Consider the following 20,101-nt stretch of genomic DNA (forward strand, 5'->3'; position numbering starts at 1 on the left):
GCGCTGGAAGAGATAACATAACAGCAAAGATGATGAAATATGCTGGAAAATTGCCAAATGATTGGATATACAATATCATAAAGGAAATATGAATAAAAAAACGAATACCAGAATATTAGAAGGAAGCAATTATTTGCCCATTACACAAAAAAGGAAACAAAACAGAATGCACTAATTACAGAGGGGCAGTGTTACTAAATACCACATATAAAATCCTATCAAAATCCATAAAAGATAAGCTAGAAAAAGAAGTTGAAAATATAATAGGCGAATATCAGTGCGGATTTAGACGAGGGCGAAGCACAACGGACCAAGTATTTGTAATCAGAGAATTACAAGCAGAAAGCTATGAACACAACTTACCAACGATAGGGCTATTCATCGACTTCCAGCAAGCATACGATAGAATAAAGAGGAAGGCATTAAAAGAGATCCTTGAGGAACTGGGACTTAGCAGAAAGTTGCGTAACATGATACATCTTACTTTAGAGAATACAGAAAACATAGTCAAAGTAAACAATCATGCATCGGACAAATTTATAGTAAACGAAGGATGAAGGCAGGACGATCCTTTGTCATCATTTTTCTTCAATTTATGCATAAAAAAAATGATGCGAGAATCAAAAATCAATAGAGGACTCCTCTATTATAAAAGACATTAAGTTTTGGCATTTGCGGATGATGTAGTGTTGCTGGCAAGAGGAAAAAAAGAGCTACAGAAGATAGTACAGAGAATAGTAAAAGCAGCAAAGAAAATGGGACTTTAAATAAATTAAACTAAAACAAAATGTATGTAGTGGACAGATGATCAGTTCAGGGATGGACAAAAGTTTAAAGTAAAAGTAAAAGAAGAATCATCATAAGAATTCGAAATGGTAGAAAGATATACGTACCTAGGTGCAATAAAATCACGTAAACCTAACATTAAAGAAGAAAAATACAAGCTAGAGTAATGGAAGACAATAGAAGTGTACATGCTCTTAGTGGAATATTAAAAAGCAAGTTTTTATTGAGAAAAGCAAAAATACAGTTATACAAAACAACTATACAACCAATAGTAACATACTAAAGTGAGACATGGATAATGACAAAAAATGAACAAAATTTACTGGAGATATCGCACCTTGAAAACCATATGGCAATATCTGCAATTTTTTCATAAAATTACCTTTTAATGCAGTCTAATAGAAAAAAAAATCTATTTTTGAATGCTATTTAGCAGCATCTGCAACGAATTTTAAATTCGGCACCAGAAAGATACGTCCTTATGGCTTTTGTAAAAAATCTATTCATCTTTTTATACCATCAGGCATTATCTGCAGTTGTTGCTCTATGGTTCTTAAATGGGAACGAAAACTCAGATCCATCTGGCAATATCAGCAGTTAATGCCAAATGGTTTTTCAAGCCTGGCAAAAATGTAACATTGCCTGTAACTACTTTTGTCTGTTGTGTTGTGAGTAAACAATCGTTTTTAATTTAGTTAAACGTAACATCCCGTAGTAGCAGCTTGCCTAGTACTTTACGAGTACTTTTAGCACATGAATTTGACATCCTCTATGAGACGGTAACTACTTGTAACAATTTTTTTCCATTTATGCCACTGAGGAGCACGGGCGTCTCTCGCTCAATTACGTGAGAAGATGGAGTTTACACGCCTTCTTTTTGTATTGCATTTTATGCGCTCCCTCTAATATAACGTCTATAAATCAAAATTGTTATTACCTTCGGTTTATTTTTTTCTTGCAGTATGACTCAGTGGAAACGAAGAACATTACGGTTGATTTAATCACTACTATACTTAAGGAAACGAGAGGAAATGAGGGAACCAACAAGGTTATTAAGTCATACAACATTGGTGATCAAAATGAAATATCTGTTTATAACGATCCAAGTGATATTCAACCGTCATCAAAATCAAGTGATAATGAGGAAATATGCTCATCCGAGTCATTATTTGGAGAACTCAGTGACGACGATCGTACCTGGCACCCTCAAACCAAATCGAATTCACCTTCGGATGACAACACAGATGAGGCAATTTGTCCAAGACTGAATAGTGTTACTGATTCTAATACTCTTAAAAATAAAGGTGTTGTGGAGATAAGCCCTCAAAAGAAAAGTAGAAAGAGGAAAGGTCAACCGGAGGAATGGGGAAAAAATAAAAGAAAGAAATTACGCAATTCAGGAATGGATTATGTTAATGGCAAAACTATGGAATGGAAAAACCTACTGTGAAATATAGAAGAGTAAATCCAAACAGTAATCGTAAAGCAAACTATGCCTATTTCTTCGAAGTGGAAGGCAAGAAACAGAGTGTATAAGCACAATTTTATTGCAACACTGGGAATAAGCGACAAGACTGTAACAAATATACAACGTCGTACTGTAGATGGGTTTATCCCAAAAGACAAGCGAACAAGACAAGAGGAAGTCACAAGAAAAAGAATCGACGAAGTCGTGAAACAAAACATGAGTTACATCGAATCCATTCCTAGAGTGGAATCTCACTACTTAAGAAAACAAACTACCAGAGAATTCGTCAGTGGTGACAAAACTCTGGCTGATATTCATCGCGATTATATAAAATTTTGCGAAGAAAAGGTTCGGTGTTCGGAAATTACGCTACGTTACGGACCATATTTAACATGGAATTTAATATAAGTTTCTTTGAGCCCAAAAAAGACCTCTGCTCAATATGTGAAAGTTACAGAAATTCATTAGATAAAACTACATTAGAAGCAGCCTATAATACTCACCGTCAAGAAGTGGAACTTAGTAGAAAAGAAAAAGAAAATGACTCAAAATCTGCAAAATCCAATACTTGCATTACTGCTTGTTTTGACTTACAAGCCGTATTACCGACACCTTCAGGCGATGTCTCCTTATTTAATTGCAAAAGAAGATTATCAACATTTAATTTCACAATTTTTGACCTGACCACAAAGCAGGACACTGCTACCTTTGGTTCGAGGGAATTGCTAATCGTGGTCCAAACGAAATAGCTTCATGCCTGTTACAATTTCTGAGCCAAAGAACAGGAAATAATATTATATTCAGATAACTTCAGTGGGCAAAATAAGAATTAGTATATTGTCTGTCTTTATCTTTATGCAGTACAGAAATTGAACATACCTAAAATTACCCACAAATTTTTGATAACAGGTCACTCCCAAAATGAGGGAGATAACATGCATTCTTTGATTGAGAAACAAAAAAAAGGGCATTAAAAAGAGGACCAATTTATGTGCCTGCGCAATGGGTCACAGTAGTTCAAACAGCGAAAAAAACAGCTGAACCTTACAAAATTAATGAAATGTCTACAACGGATATATTGGACTTTAAAAAATTATGTAAGGAAATGGGGAACAATTATAATATTTACGAAGAAGGAAATCGGTTCGTCTGGAATAAGATTAAGATAATCAAGGTGGAGAAGACACTTGAAAATAAGTTTCAGTTTAAGACAAGCTACAATGATACAGAGTTCAGAACCATTAATATAAGGCGAAGACAACGAGGGTTGGTGGCTAATATGGAACTAAGTAAAGCATATTCACATCCACCAGGAATATCCAATCTAAAAAAACAAGATCTGCTCTCACTGTGTAAGGCTAATGTTATTCAAGAGCACTACCATAGGTTTTATGAAGATTTGCATGTGAACAATGGAACAGTAGAAACCGAACAAACAGAATACAATATGCATGATTTTGATTAAGTGTTAAAACCAAAAAATTGTAATAAATAAGTACAATCTTAAATAAAAAAACTTTTATTTGATATGAATTTTTACAGCATCATTTTCCAAAATTGATATATATTTTAAAACCATATGGCCGTATGTGCTAAAATACCTATTTGCTGAAATAAATTTCACATACTCCTTACTGCATATAAAAATATGCAAAATTAAAGACAATTATGCTAAATACCAGGTTTGTAGCTTAATTTTTGGAATAACAGTAAATAATATTAAGTTTAAAAAAAATTGAAAAGCTCATAACTCAACATTATGATTTTTGCAGTTACTGCCCTATGGTTTTCAAGGTGCGATATAGGAAAGAAAAATCCTAAGGAAGATATATGGAGGAATAATAAGAGACGGTTTATGGATAAGAAAATCAAATCATGAGTTAAAGGAATTATATAATCAACCTAATAGGAGTTATAAAAGCACAGAGACTAAGATGGCAAGGTCACCTGGTCAGGATTCCGAACACGAGGACTCCAAAAAGGGTACTAAACTACACTATAGCTTAAAAAATGGAAAAGGAAGCCCAAAACATGGATGGAATCAAGAGGTAGAAAAAGATATGAAAAAAAATGGACTAGAAGGCTAGAAAAGAAAATGAATAACAAAAAGGAATGGAGAAAAATCACATATCGAGCCAGAGAATATCTCAGTACATAAAAAAAAGCGAAAATGAAGAAAGAACAAAATTTCAAGCTATGGGCCTCTAAGGCCTTTAGTACTATTGTATATATATATATATATATATATATATATATATATATATATATATGTACATATATATATATATATATATATATATATATATATATATATATATATATATATATATATATATATATATATATATATATATATATATATATATATATATATATATATATATATAGTTTCTGTCTGTTCTTAATAGAACCATTTCTTTATTAAAAATTGATTGAAAGAAATATTCTACTATTTGTCTACTGCCTAAGAGATGTCTGAAGTGTGACATTGTCTAATCTTTTCAGAAAATGGTACAAACGATCTATTTAGACTTTATTAGAGTAAAATATTTCAGAAGAAATTCTAGCATTTATCGACATTGCGGGAAACTCTTTCAATAACTAAAAGTAAGCTTCACCTATTTATTTTTATTGAGAGAAGAGTCGATTCGTTTTAATTTTCGGTTAATAATTCGGTTTTTATTCTTCTTTACTTACTCATCTTCTGCTTTAAACGTATATCCCCTAAGTTTTCGGAAATTTTAGATTTAAAAATCTTATTGGTACGAAGCATTGGATCAAGTTGCCAGTGGAAACCAAAGTTAGTAAACAACTTAAACGTTATAAACAATATTAGTTTTGACAAATACGGTTCGTTAAGATATCGTACAAACTTAATATTCGTCAAAGTATTTTTATCGTTTAGTTGAACATGTGTGCTCAAAATATGTCTGTGTCAACGATGTACCAGACAATTATAGAGTGCGAAAATGGGATACCATGCCTTAATTTTTCAAAAATTGGAAGGCCAAGAGTTGTAATTTCTGCTTGGGAATAGAGACTAATTCAGAGTATGGGGAACCAATTAGGAAAGTCTTTGCGAAATGTTGGTCGAAGGTATAGTGTTTCGCGAATGGCTGTAAGTAGAACAATTTCCAGAAATAATTTAAAACGATTTAAAAGAAAAAAAAAGCAGCTTTTGGGATTTTATACACGCAATGTACAGGATGCCCCGGAAAAAGTTAGGTTTAAGAGAAAAGTGAAATTTGCCGATAAAATTTTGGTATGGTGTGCCATCTCAGAAACTGGTGTTCCACATCCGTTTGTTAGACGTGTTTGCGGTGAAGTTTTCAATGCTGACAATTGCATTGACAGGTGTCTTACTAAGTTTGTTCAATTTATAAATACTAATCACCCCAATTATGATATCATATTTTGGCCAACCTAGCGTAATGCCGTTACGCGAGGAGGACGACAGATTGGTTAACTGATCAAAATACAAATTTTGTTTCCAAGCACGACAACCCTCCAAATGTGCCTCAGGTAAGGCCTCTAAAAGAATTTTGGACTGTTATTGAGTCGAATGGTGTATCATAATGGGTGGGAAGCTCAAAATAAAGATCAGCTTAGGCGAAGAATTTTGCAAAAGTGTCGTGAGATCGACTTAGAAACAATCCAAAGGCTTATTGCATATGCAAGACTAAATTTACGTGCCATCAAAGATCACGGACCTCTTTCTGTTCTATAAAAATACATTATAAACCTTAAATATGTTTACTTAATTTCCCGTATTTAGTTAATAAAATAAACTAATTATACATAAAATAATTTACAATTAGAAAATACAAATTTATTTTTTCCGAAAACTTTGGGAACATGCGTTATAATCACTAATGAATACATTTAGTTTTATGAACAGTAAATTCCAAATCGCTTATGGTCACAAATTTGTTTAAGCAAAGTTCATTATTTTGTGGAAACTTCATGTGAAAGATTTTGAACAAGTAATATAAAATGTAGAAGATTGAAGATATTTTTATAGATTCGCTTATAAATAATTAAGATTACAAAATAGAGCTTCTTCTTTTTCTATAGCCGTACGCTGTGCAGCGTGGAGTCGTTCATACTGGTTGGATTGTGCTTGTAACCTTTTTCTACTTTTTTTATTATTGTAGTCATATCTTTTTTAAGACTAAGAAAAGTTGATGTCGATGGGGATACCAGGAATCTCCTTGGCAGATCGTGGAAGAGAATGGCTACATACAGTAGTGGATGGAGAGGTTAGATCAGAGAGGCCAAGTTTCAAATTGGGCTGTAGAGCCAGATAATATGGGATATAGGATGGATAAAGAGTTTAGTCGATAGCTGCTATACAAAATTAGGGAATATAGTTTTTTATGGTACATTTTACGTACACTATATTGATCTATACTTGAGTAGATAAAATTGGTGAATAAGTTTTTACTCTCAATTTTTGACAGTAGGTGCTAAGATTGAAAGATTGTTTCATTTAATTTATTTCAATACTTAAATTTATCAAAAAAGAAATAATTTAATATGGAATATACTTATTGAAACTTAAAAAGACGGCGCCCATGCATATATAGGTGTACGTTCGAAAATAGCTCAATAACAGAAGAAGTATCCCACACACATTGAATTTTTCATCGAAATGTTTTGGCTTTAAAAAGACTGTCCGATTTTGTAAACTACAACAAGAGCAGCCCTTTGAACACTCGATTATTTACTTTGCTTTGCGAGAACTCGATTCTGATCACAAAGTCCGTTTTTCACACATACGTTTGCTGTTTATCTCAAGGTAACATGTTAGCTCGCCTTTTTCAATAATTTAGAGAAGAGTTCATCGGCTGAGTGTAAAGAAAATAATTTTTTTTAATATTTAACAATTTGGCAATAGAGTTGAAAAGACTGATATGTTTTTTGTACATACTTATGGCTAGAGATCGGAACATATGCAACACAACACTACAAAAATATGCGCATAAATAGGCATTACTTTTACTAAAAATATACAGCTATTTTTTCTAAACTTTCCTAAATATGCAAATTCATATAAAAAATACATATTTATATTTCAAATAAAAACAAATGAAATGAAACACAAAACTGGTATTTTGATTAAGAATCTAAAACATTGTAATTTGTTTTTCTAAATTATTAAAAATGTGAAGGTCACAGAAAAAGTGCTTTCTATATCTATTGACGTTATGGTGCAACATGTTTGTTTTAGTAGTAAACTAATTTGCCAAGTCGTAAGATCTCAAACAATCAAAGCTATCATTTTTTTTTTCTAATACAGTCTTTAATTTATTTCCAATTTGAATCCTTGTATTGAAAGGAATAATTTTTTGGCAATCATCAGAATTAGTGTTACTAAGAATAAACTAATCTTTTTTTTAATTTTTTTATTCTAATGACTTTCTTAGATCTAGTAAAAAACTTAAATAACTTTTATGAACATAAGTTCTTAGCAATTTGTGCGTTACTTAAAAGTTCTTGACTTTCGGTTACACTGCAAGTCATTTTGAATATTTTTGCATAAAATACTGCATATTTTTGCGCATATTTCATGCTTTTTTGAATATATGTTAACGCTGCGTTGGTATGGTGGGGTATACACCCCACGCATGAAAAAATGGAACTTGTCTCAAAAACAGCATCTTACCACCCTCTATTGTTCAGTAGCTGTTATTATAACACCACTCTATCGAGTAGCATTGTTTTTTTTTTTTATTTAGAAAAAACATATAATCCACATCAACCACGAAGGGTTATTAGTGGAGTAACGTACACAAAAGTTCATTTTATTTACATTAAATAGATGTATATAAACGTAAATCTTTTAAATAATTTATTACATGGTCAGTGTTTATGGTTAAGGTGGTTTTGATGTCAGCTGAGATTCCATATTTTCTTCTTGTTTCTTCGTGGTACTGGCAGTCAGTCAGAATATGCTTCACCGTCAATGGGAGAGAACAGTTTCTGCAGGTTGGAGAAGGTTCTTTGTTGATTAAGAATGTATGGGTCAGTGCAGTGTGTCCAATTCTTAGTCGGTTAATTATTACTTGATCCCTTCTATTGGATGGATTATTCAAGATGGTCTTCACAAGGGGATAAATCTCATATAGTTTGGTTCCTGAATCTTTCCAGTAGTCTTGCCATATGTTCATACAGTGGTCTTTAATTAGGCTTTTAAGATCGGAGTATGGGTAATTTCTTGATTTGGTTGTGTATTGTGAGTTTATTCGACTTGTGTTTGCTAGGTTGTCCACTTTCTCATTTCCAGCTATTCCTACATGCGACGGTACCCAGATAAATGCTACTTCTTTTCGAGTTGATTGGATTAAATTTATCTCATTTTTTATAGCCCGAAATATTGGATTTGTAGGGTATATTTGTTTTACACCTAATAGAGCATTTAATGAGTCAGTGATAATGACACATTTATTCTCACTACGTGTTTTGAAGAAAATTAAGGCTTCCAAAATGGCTGTGGTCTCGCCTGTGAGGATGCAGCAATTTGTAGGTATGGATATAGTGTGAGTAGTGTATTTACAGTAGTATGCAGCAGCATGTCCGTCATGAGATTTAGAGGCATCACTGAAAATTTGGAGATGATTAGGATAATGAGATATCACTTCGAAGTACAAGTGTTTAATGAAAATCGGATTTGTAGTTGATTTGGGGTATTTTGTGAGGGTTAAATCAATGGTAAGTGGTTGGAGGAAAATTTACACTGACTTGTAGAGATCGATTTAGCTTATCCATATCAAAGTTAGAAGATTTTATTCGTTCTATAAGGGGAGTACTATTTTTAGTTGGTTTTGTAGAACCAATATTCGGATGGCAAATTTGGGAGAATACTGGATGTTGTTTCTGTGCTGATATTTTCCCTATATAGTTTAGGGATAGTTGTTGGCGTCTAATATATAGAGGTGGTTCTCTCGCTAAAACTTGTAAGCTACTAATAGGACTAGTTCTGAAGGCACCCAGTGCTAATCTCAAAGCTGTAGATTGTATGCTATTTAGTTTTTTTAAAGCAGTTTTGCTTGCAGCACCGTAAGATATGCAACCGTAATCTAATTTACTTCTAATAAGTGATTTGTAAAGGTTAATTAATGTTTTACAGTCGGCACCCCAAAATTTATTAGATAACATTTTAAGTATGTTTAACCGGTTTTGGCATGCTTGTTGTAATTTATTAATATGCACATTCCAATTTAATTTTTTATCGAAAGTTAGGCCTAAAAAACTTACTTCTGTTGACTGTTTTATAGGTAAATCATTTAATCTTAAATTAATTGTATGGTGAGTGTTATTTTTACTAAAAATTACGTATTGAGTTTTTTCTGCAGAAAAATTGAATCCGGTTTGTAATGCCCAATTTTGAAGTCGATTTAACATAAGTTGTAATATATTTGTTGCTGAAACTAGGTTATTAGATTTGGTGTAAATAACAATATCATCCGCGTAAATGCTAGCTTTAATAGGAGCTCTGATTACATTTATGATGCTATTAAAAGCCACTAAAAATAGGGTTGGACTTAAAATGGATCCTTGAGGGATTCCATTATCTAGCATTTTTGGAGAACTTATGATTCCATTTATTCTAACTTGTATAGAACGATTACTTAAAAAATTTTTTTATAAAAGCAAGCATGTTACCTTGAATTCCATAATTATTAAGTGTTGCTAATATAGAGTGTTTCCATGTCCTATCAAAAGCCTGGGTTATGTCAAAAAATATTGCAATCAACTTCTGATTGTTTGCAAAGGCTTCATTGATTGAGGTTTGCAGTGAAATATGATTATCTAATGTAGACCGTCCCTTGCGAAAACCACTCTGAAATGGGGTAAGGAGATCTTTTGTTTCTAAATACCATGTTAGACGGAGATTTAGAATTTTTTCCAGTATTTTGCACATGCTGCATGTGAGAGAAATAGGACGGTACGATGAGGGTATATCTTTGGGTTTATTGGGTTTAATAATGGGAATAGTTATTGACTGAGACCAGAGTTTTGGAAATTTATGATTTAAAAAACAGGTATTGAATAAATCTAACAATATTATTTTTGCTCTGAAAGGTAGGTGTTTTATGAATATTGGTGGAATATCATCATGTCCTGGGGATGTGTTTTTGGAGTTTACAATAGAGTATTCTAGTTCTTGAAGAGTTATGGTAGCATTTAATGGATCACCACATTCCTTATCAACGATTTCGAATGATTCTAAATTTTGCTTATGTAATAAGAATTCCGGCGTTAAATTTTGGTCGCTAGAATTTTCTTGGTAAACTTCGGCTAAAGTTTCACCAATAGCTTTTTTACAGGTGATGATCTCATTATTATATGTTAGTGCATTGATATGCCTAAAGGAGTTGGTACCTTTAAGTTTCCGAATTTTAGACCAAATAACCTGTGAAGGTGTTGTTGAATTTATGGACGATACGTAGTCTTTCCAAGTATCTTTTTTGCTTTTTTTCATAAGATATCTTGATTCGGCTCTGAGTTTTTTAAAATTAAGTAAGTTTTCGTCTGTATTATGTTTTTTAAGTTTATTAAAGGCATGTTTACAAGATGAGAGTGCTTTTGCAATTTCACTATTCCACCAAGGTACGGGTTGCCTTTTACAGGGTTTTGTCTTTCCTATATTTTCTAAAGCTGCTTCTATAATAATATTATTTAAAGAGGTGATATCATAGTTTATATCATTGGTTAAATGGAAGTTTTCAAGTTTATTATTGATATAGGATTGATAGGATGCCCAATTTGCATTTTTTAATTTCCAGGACTAATATATTGGGAAATCAAGGGGATGAATGTGATCTGATGTTATAGAAATTGGATAGTGGTCACTATTATATAATGAGTTCAAAGTGTTCCATGATAATGTAGTTGAGAGTGATTGACTGCATAAGGATATATCAATGGCGGAAAATGAACCGTTATAAGAATTAAATCTAGTTGGATTCCCTGTATTAAGTAACAATAAATCAGAACAATCAATTAGGTTTTTCAATAAGTTACCGTATTTATCAGTTTTGTGACTTCCCCATGCCGGGTGGTGGCAGTTCATATCTCCTAAAATTAATTTGGGATGTGGAATTTGGTCTATAAGATTATTTAATTCGTGCATATCTAGATTACTAGGGTGTGGTAAATAAATGTTACATATGTTAATCTTTTTATGATAGGTAATAGAGACTGCTACAGCTTCAAGATTAGTACTTAGCGCGATCGGTTTAGCTTCCAAATCAGTTCTGGTGAAAATAGCTACTCCACCACTAGCTTGTTGAGCTATTCGATTTTTTTTAAAACATTGAAAATTTTTTAAATTTATGTTATTTTGTTTAAAGTGGGTTTCTTGAAGACAAAGAATTAAAGGGGAAAGCTCGCCGATTAGTAGTTTTAACTGTTCATAATGGGTATAAAACCCATTTATGTTCCATTGCACTATAAATGAATTAGTCATCCGTTAATTATTTTTCAACTAGTGACGATTCGTCAGTTTCGTCAGCTGAAGAAGGGTTAGGGTTTATTTTTTTCTTTAGTCGGGTGATATTATTTCTTAACCTGGAATTTTGGGTGTAACAATAAACAAAATTAAGGATTTGAATTAGTTCCTCTGGTTCATTGGAGTAATCTTTAGAAGTTAATTCAGGGTTATGAGAGTTTAAAACATTTTCCATAAAATCACATATTTCCTTAAAATTTAGTATAAATGGAGGTGATCTATTTTCGATTTTGTCTTTGATGGATTCTAGGGAGTGGATGACATCTTCGCGGGGGGTTTTGGAAGAAGTTTTGGGTTTCTTTTTTGGTTTATTTTGTTTAGGGGTATTAAAAACGGATGAGTCGGTTTTTGGGTTGTCATCGTTAATTTCAGGAGATGATATGCTATGTCTTTTTAGCTGTTTAGAATTGACTGCATTATTTAAGGTTATTGATGTTTCTGGTGTCGTAGTATTTTCAGTGTTATTTACAGCTGGTGCTGTTTTGCAAGTTTTGGAAGAAGACGACGTGTTTGAATTATCTTTAGATATGTTTTGGATGATGTCGGTTTCCGTAGTATTTTCAGTGCTATTTACAGCTGGTGATGTTGTTTTGGAAGAAGAAGACGAAGTGTTTGGATTATCTTTAGATATGTTTTGGATGAGGTCGGTTTCCATAGATTGAGATATTTTATCATTAGGTTCATTAGGATTAGATAATGACGATGTGATTAGAGTTGAATTTGATAGGGGCGTTGAAAGGGTATCATTAGGTTGATGATGTTTAGATAATGTTGATATGGTTTGAGTTGAATCTAAGAGGGTAGTTGAATTAGTTTGGTTTGAAATGTTAGCGCATTCTGATTCTTGATGACCAATGGTTTTACATTTGGAGCAACTGAATCCGTCTATGAAGAGAAATACTCGGTAGGAAGTATTATCATGAGTTATGGTAAAAGAGTCAGGAATAGACATATTTTCCAGGGGTGTAATGAATGATTGCCTTCTAAAGCTCAGAACATGACTGTACTCACTTTCAGACATACCTACTCGAAGAAAAGTCATTTTAGATACAGTGTGAATACCAAGTTTTTGTAATTCTTCTTCAATTATTTCGTTCGGGATTGTAGGAGATGCATTAGATATTAGAAGTCTTTGGGCTGGAGAAATTAGTCTTCTTACTTCGACTTGACATCCATTTATTTCGATATATTTATGAGAATGAAGAAGAGCATCAACAGTGTTTTTTGAAGAAAGATATATGCATATCCTATTGTTAGCAATTCTTGAGGCAAAAAGTACATTAATTGGACCCACAAGTGATCCAATAGCTACGACGTAATCATGGATTTTTGTGCCTTCAATGCTGGAAATGACTATTGCTTGTTGTTTTGTTGGATGTTTAAAATAATTTACGACATCTGAGTAATTGCGTTTAACGGAGTTGTGTGTAGTATTATTGTTGTATGAAGTCATTTTAATTAATTTTCTTGATCAGAAGTTGAGCCGGTCCTGTGGCCGGTCCAAAAAACTGGTCAAGACCCAACTGGAATTTTTGTTATCTCTTTACGTAGGTATTATTTAAAGGTTATTTTGTTATTGTTACAAAAATAATACGAAAAGAAGTGCTACTCACTTGAGATAATATTGTCAGCACTAACTAATGCATTTAAATTTGTCGTAGAGGTATAAAATATTAAATTATGATTTGTTTTTACCATTTAAAATGACTATATTTCGGGACAGCTGATAACGTTGTAGATTTGATCGCTATCAGGGCCGAACTCGAGTAGCATTGTTATTTTCATAATTTCTTCAATACTCACATAGATATTAGAATATTACGCAGGGGTATGTCACACACCACCACACCTCTGGCGTCAGTCAGTTAATCATTGTTGATGCCTGGACATTTTTTCCGAACTTCACGTGATTTTTTTGTTTTTTTACTCTGGTTGTTGTGTTCAAAATTTGTTATGAATATGTGTAGTTATGAACAAGAGAAAGCAAGGTTGCTAAGATTCTGGGAAGAGGTACAAAGTGATGAAGATGAGGCTATTCCTGATTGCAAACACGAAGTACAGCTCGACAATGTTACTGAAAGTTCTCATGATGACACAGACACAGAACAAGATGGCGACGAAGATAAGAGTGCACAAGAGAATGAAGATAATGTGAGTACATTTGCTAGATATTATTGGGGCAGAAATAAAGTGGCGAAATGGGCTAAAAATGTAGAACTACGATCGGTTTGCACTAGAGCCGAAAATATAATTTCTCAATTGCCTGGCGTGAAACGACACGCTAAAGAAGCTAAAGCTGCAATTGATTGTTGAAAGCTTTTCATGGATGACATACTCATTGCTGATATTGTAAAACATTCTAATGAGAAAATCAATTCAGTAAGTGAACGTTACAACGATGATCACCAGTACGTAGTAAGAGACCTACGAGCAAGGAATCAAGGCTGTATTTGGATTACTTTATTAAGCAGGAATTCATCGATCGTCCTGGCGAAACCTTGTAGATTTCTGGGCAAATGAAGGCACAGAAATAAAAATATTCGAGAAAACTATGTCTCTAAAATGCTTTAAATTTCTGCTAAGGTGCCTGCGGTTTGGCAATGGAGATACACGCGTAGATAGAATCAAAGTCGATAAATTAGCCCTAAAATTAGATTTAAACCCAAAGGTGTTTTCGAATAAATAGTTGACAATTTTTAGCCTGTCTATACAATTTTCATGTATCTTACTGTTGATGAAAAATTTGAGCCATTTCGTGGCAGGTGCCCTTTTCGGCAATACATTCCAAATAAACTGGCTCGTTGTGGCATCAAAATCTTTGCTTTAGTCGATTCAAGATGTTATTATACTACAAACTTGTAAATTTATTGTGGTTCTCAACCGGATGGTCCTTTCAAACTGAGTACGAAGCCTACAGATGTAGTTTTACGATTAATTTCATCAGTGTCTGGCAGGAAACGAAATATCACATTCGATAAATGGTTCACTAATTATCCATTAATCCAACAATTTCTTGAAGAACACCAATTAACATCTGTGCGTACTGTCCGAAAGAACACGAAGCAAATTCCTTTCACAATGGTCAACACAAAAAATTGAGAACAGTATGCTACACTTTTTGGATTCCAAAAAAATACAACCTTAGTATCCTATATCCTAAAGAAAAACAAAAATGTTCTGCTGTTATCAACATTACACCATAATGACAGAATAGACTCATCTACGGGAAACGCTATAAAGCCAGAAATAGTCACATTATACAATGTTACCAAAAGAGGGGTTGGCACCGTTGACCAGTTATCATACATACGACGTTTCCCAAAACAGCAGAAGGCGGCCGTTGACGGTATTTTATGCGCTCTTGAATATGTGTGAAATTAACTCCCAAGTAATCTATAAGATCAACAATAATGACTATATACTGAAGCGTTGAAAATATTTAAAATATCTTAGTTTGTCACTAATAGCAGATTATATGGAAGAAAGACAACAGAATCTTCGGTTGCTAAGAAAACTGCGTGAGACTATAAGATTGCAGATTGTGATGAACCGTTGCCTAAATGTCGGAAAGTACAAGGTAGATGTGTAGTGTGTCCCAGAACAAGAGACAGAAAAAGTTGCTACGTGTGTTATGATTGCAGACATTTTGTTTGTTTAGAACACGCATGTTTCAAATGCGATATTTGCGTCAACGAGGAAAGTCAGTAAATGATGTAACATTTATTGATGTATGTATTATTCTTTATAATGTTTATTTGTTTATAAGTCAATAAAAAAAATTGTATTGTGTTTTGTGTTCAGAAGTCTTTAGTTTTTTTTTTCACTTTTGATGCAGATACTCAAGTATTGAGTTTTCCAAGACGTATTTTGCTATGGTTTATGTCACATCCCACCACACCATACACGTAAGTTTTAGGCACCACACCAACGCAGGGTTAAAAAAAATTATATACGTGTCAAAGGACTACTAAATAAGTTACGTGACTTTCTAAATTTTACAAATTATTTTTGATTATTTTTATGTAGTGCAAAAAAAATAGAAATAAACTAAGGGAACCTTGTAACTGGCTACCTACATAAGAGGGTTGGAAATCTTTTAATTCCAAGCCTTACTTCAAAGGACTTGTGAATGGATGTATCTCCATAGGTTTGGTTCTTCAGTGACCGTTGAAGGATAAGGATTCTTAATATGAGCAAATATAGCTCCAGAGAAATAAAATCACTTTTGAGTTTATCAATTTATAATTAAATCTTTTTAGAGTAGAGAGGCCCAACACGGCCGTAGCTTACTATACAATATCAAAAAATTCTTTCTTTATAGCTCGTAAAAGAACACACCGGTATGAGAAAATGCCCGATTTTGGCGGAGAGAAATATTTATTACGTGAATTGAGAGTGTTTAAAAATGCGATGCCACAAGGGCGATGTGTGAGAATTAACTGATCTGATAAATCACTACTTGATGCGTGAAGATTACTACTATTTTATTTAGGTGTGAAAAAATATTTAAGAGGGTGAGACGAAGCCAGTCAGTCGGGGTCGCGAACAAACTTGATGAAGTGACTATTACAGTTATTTTACACTAAAAAAAGTCTAAAGAATTACATTTTTATTTTATATTTGAAAACAATATGTTCATTTCTGGAACATAAACTTTATCTTAAAAGAACATGTCCACGCGAGGTGCTATGAAAGATGTCAGAGAAAAAAATAATTAAAAATATTGTAACAAACCAACCTCTGAGGCTACGTCTCTGGGGGCGAGCCGTAATATAATTTTCAAACCCCAACATGTGGCATTTGAGTCCTGTAAAATGGACCAGTGACCTGAGTGATCTGACCGTTTCGTATAGATTTTAGTTTACAGATGTGAATAAAACAGAAAAAGACAGTATCCGAATTACATTTAGGACATTATGATTAACGTTTAGCTTTTGTAAAAGAAACCCTTAGATCAATTATTATTAGTACAACATCGTAATATATGTTCGGCTATTCCACGTATTAATATGTTATAATATGTAATATATAAAAATAGGTTAGAAAATCTTTGAATTTTAGTCTCTTATTCAATCTGAGTATTTTTAAAATTTGGAATCTGCGAGTTAAATATTTTTTCTTTATTCGTGAAAAATACCCAGCATATCTATTTTTCATTGTGACTTCCTTTATAATTAAAACTAACGCGCGGAATACCAAAATACAAACAATATAGTTTAGCTATTGTTCTAAGGCCAATCCTTTATTACGTTTATGACGGGTCTAGAGGAAAAATTTTACTACTGCGGTCCTAAAAGAATGTAGATTTTTATTATTATTTTACGACGAAACGTTTTATTGAGTTAACTTTTATGCGAAAGGCGTAAAAAGTATTTTAAATTTAAAACCACTTTTTCAATACGGTTTTTTCTGAAAACAATATACGAGTAATAAGTTTACAATAAAACGCCTTTTTAAAAATCTCACATACGTGAAATGAAATATCGTCATATCCCAGCGAGAAGTAACTAACTAACATTTTGATGTTATGGAGATATTTGAAATTAAAGATAAAATCTTCACTATAAATCAGGTTTTTAAAATTTTCTATAACAAACTTTTTTAAGGTGTATTTACTGCTCTTAGATTTATAAATCTGAAGTTACTAATACTTTGAAGATACTTTGCTATGTATTTTGCGCAATAGTATCAGTAAGTAATTATTTATTACGTATAATATAATTAATATTATAATTATAAGTTATAATAAAAAAGAATATTCCTCTTCTTCGTCATTCTCAACGGCTGGCTCGGTTATTGTACCTGGTATATTATTGGCTGTTGGTAGAGATGCATACCATCCATGCAGTTCCTCTGGTATAATTTCTTTTTTACATAACTTTATTAAATCCACCTTTTTTTGTTACTAATAGTTGATTATAAGCTCTTTTTATTTCATTCGCACAATTTTTCCGACCTGTTCCGCGTACGTTCAGTTCAATTTAGGGCTCTGTGTAACTGTACCGAAATTTTATTATGTCTGGATTTGATTTGTCATATCGTAAAGATTTGATTTCAAGCCATCTGACCGTGTTGGTAACATCCTTTTCTCATCTTTCAGACGATTTTTAATTGTGCGTTTTGAGAGATCTTTAATATCCAACATATCGGAAAAATGCAGCTGTTTGACATGGTAGGGATTCTCGGAGCTTCTGTTTCTGTTTGATCTGGATCTTTTCATTATGTTCATCCACTCCATAACAGAATTAACAGACACATGCCTTTGTTCCCTTTCAATGGCACTATGCATGCTGTCAACTTCCATGAAAGAATGTCCGGATTCTAGGTATTTCTGCTCTATGATTTCAATAGGAGTAGTTTGGGTCAAATAGAGCAGAAGCGCATAGATGTGCTGATTGAGATTTTGATACCCACAAGTGTCTGAAAACAATGAAATCTCTTTAATATTCTCTCTTTAAGTCCATTAATCCACTGCATTAAAGCTGTACTAATTTAATTGCTGCCTTTTCTACCATTTACCTCAGACCACAGCATGCAATATGCTTCATTTGGAAACCGTGACTCGTAAACAGTGAAATTATAAAGGCAAAGTTTACGACAGTAATATAACAGAGACTCTTTACCAGACGGTATTTGAAGAACACTCTGTAAGTCAAGCGTTGCAGACATAAATATGGGGTCATTTTCAGATCTGATCTTATCTTCTTCTTTAGCAATTGTAATTCGTTTTGCATCCCTAAATTTATTACAGAGGATCCTTTTTTGGCACAAAAAATGATAAATTGTAACACTCGCATAAATTTTTTCTGTACTTTAAATGACTCACCGGAACTCGATTATTCTCGTTACAATGGACGGTATACAAGAAAAACATTTTTCTAATAGACAATTTTTCATCTAAGTAACATCTGTAAGTATTTTTGCTACAATAATGAGATGTTTCCTATTTTAGGAAACATCTCGATGTGTTGTTTTACAAAAGCCACATCTTCTGGTTTAATTTTATTATGAGGAGATTTTTTACCTCGTCTATCTTCTGCCCTAAAAACACCATCGTTAGAACCCTTAAAGGCTTTATTAATAGGACCGTTACTAATATTAAGAGTTTTTTAAAAGAAATTCTGACATACTCGATATTTCTTGTCATTGCTCACAAGAAAGTATGCTCTGCTGCACTTTCTCTTTTTATTAATTGAAACATTTGCCAAAGGTCTCGCCGGTTTTTTTGTTTGAACCATTTTTAAAATGAAATCTTTCTGTCGTTTATAATTAGAAAGAGACCAGTACTTTTTACAAATGCTGATCCTATCTACTTCCGAAAAAATTTGACCACATTTAAATTTACAAGAATTACAGTTTGCTGGTTATGAAATCTTTGCTGGCTTTATACCTTTTTTGTTTTATAGGGCAAACAGTTAAACTTATTTTTCTTCTCAATATTTTTTGACCATTTAGAGGGATCAGATTTTCTACATCGAGAAGAAACTTTCTTTAGAGGTGTATTCTCATCATTATTCCCAACAGAATTATTTATGTCGCTTGTTTCTTTTATATTAGTTAATTCTTCATACTGCTTAGACTCATTACTACTTTCTGAGATATCAGTTTGAACCCAGTCCTTATCTTTAACGGAGTCGTCTTTTGATTCATCCTACAAATAAGTATTTATTACTTATTGTTTTTGAAACTAAATTAACAGCAGAAATGATATTTCAAATAATAGATTTCACCTAAATCAGTGAACACATTAAGAACTGAGTAAATGAACATGAAATACGGCGATACCGTGGAATAATATGCTATATTTTTGCTAAGAATATTTTTTTCGATAATATGCTTACTTTTTGATTTACTTGCGAAAAACTGCCTAAAAACCAGTTTTTTTTGTTAAAAAATAAACATTTTCACTCACAAATAACTCGAAAAATGATTTTGCCAACGTGCAACGTGTGTGCCAACGGCACACACTCCAAAACGGTCATTTATTGGGCTATAATATGAAGTTTAAATTTACCAAAGGCAATTTATTTAAGGCAAGTTCTACCAGTTTCCAAGATCGAGAACTCATATTTTTAACTATTAAACTTCAACAATCAGTTGGTATAACAATATCTAACAAGAAACGTCACCAAGGAATATTTTTTTAGCGAAATAATACGTGTTCACTCACTAACTGCATATCAATAACTAAGAAATAGAAGTGTAAAATCAAACAGAGCAGTGATTTATTATTCTGGAAAAAGTCACTAAGTGCCATTAATGAGTTTTAACGCATACCTCTACAATTTGTTCGTATCTAAAAGTTACTAAGTCACTTAGGTATTTTTGGCTGC

General features: G+C 32.7%; 1 protein-coding gene across 1 annotated transcript in view; it reads right to left on the bottom strand.

The window, feature by feature from the left end:
• prom (prominin) overlaps positions 1-20,101 on the bottom strand; it is a 614,595-nt gene that overhangs the window by 446,092 nt on the left and 148,402 nt on the right. The gene's annotated exons all lie outside the window — the stretch shown is intronic.

This window comes from Diabrotica undecimpunctata, chromosome 8 (genome assembly GCF_040954645.1).
Source record: "Diabrotica undecimpunctata isolate CICGRU chromosome 8, icDiaUnde3, whole genome shotgun sequence".
NCBI classification, from domain to species: domain Eukaryota; kingdom Metazoa; phylum Arthropoda; class Insecta; order Coleoptera; family Chrysomelidae; genus Diabrotica; species Diabrotica undecimpunctata.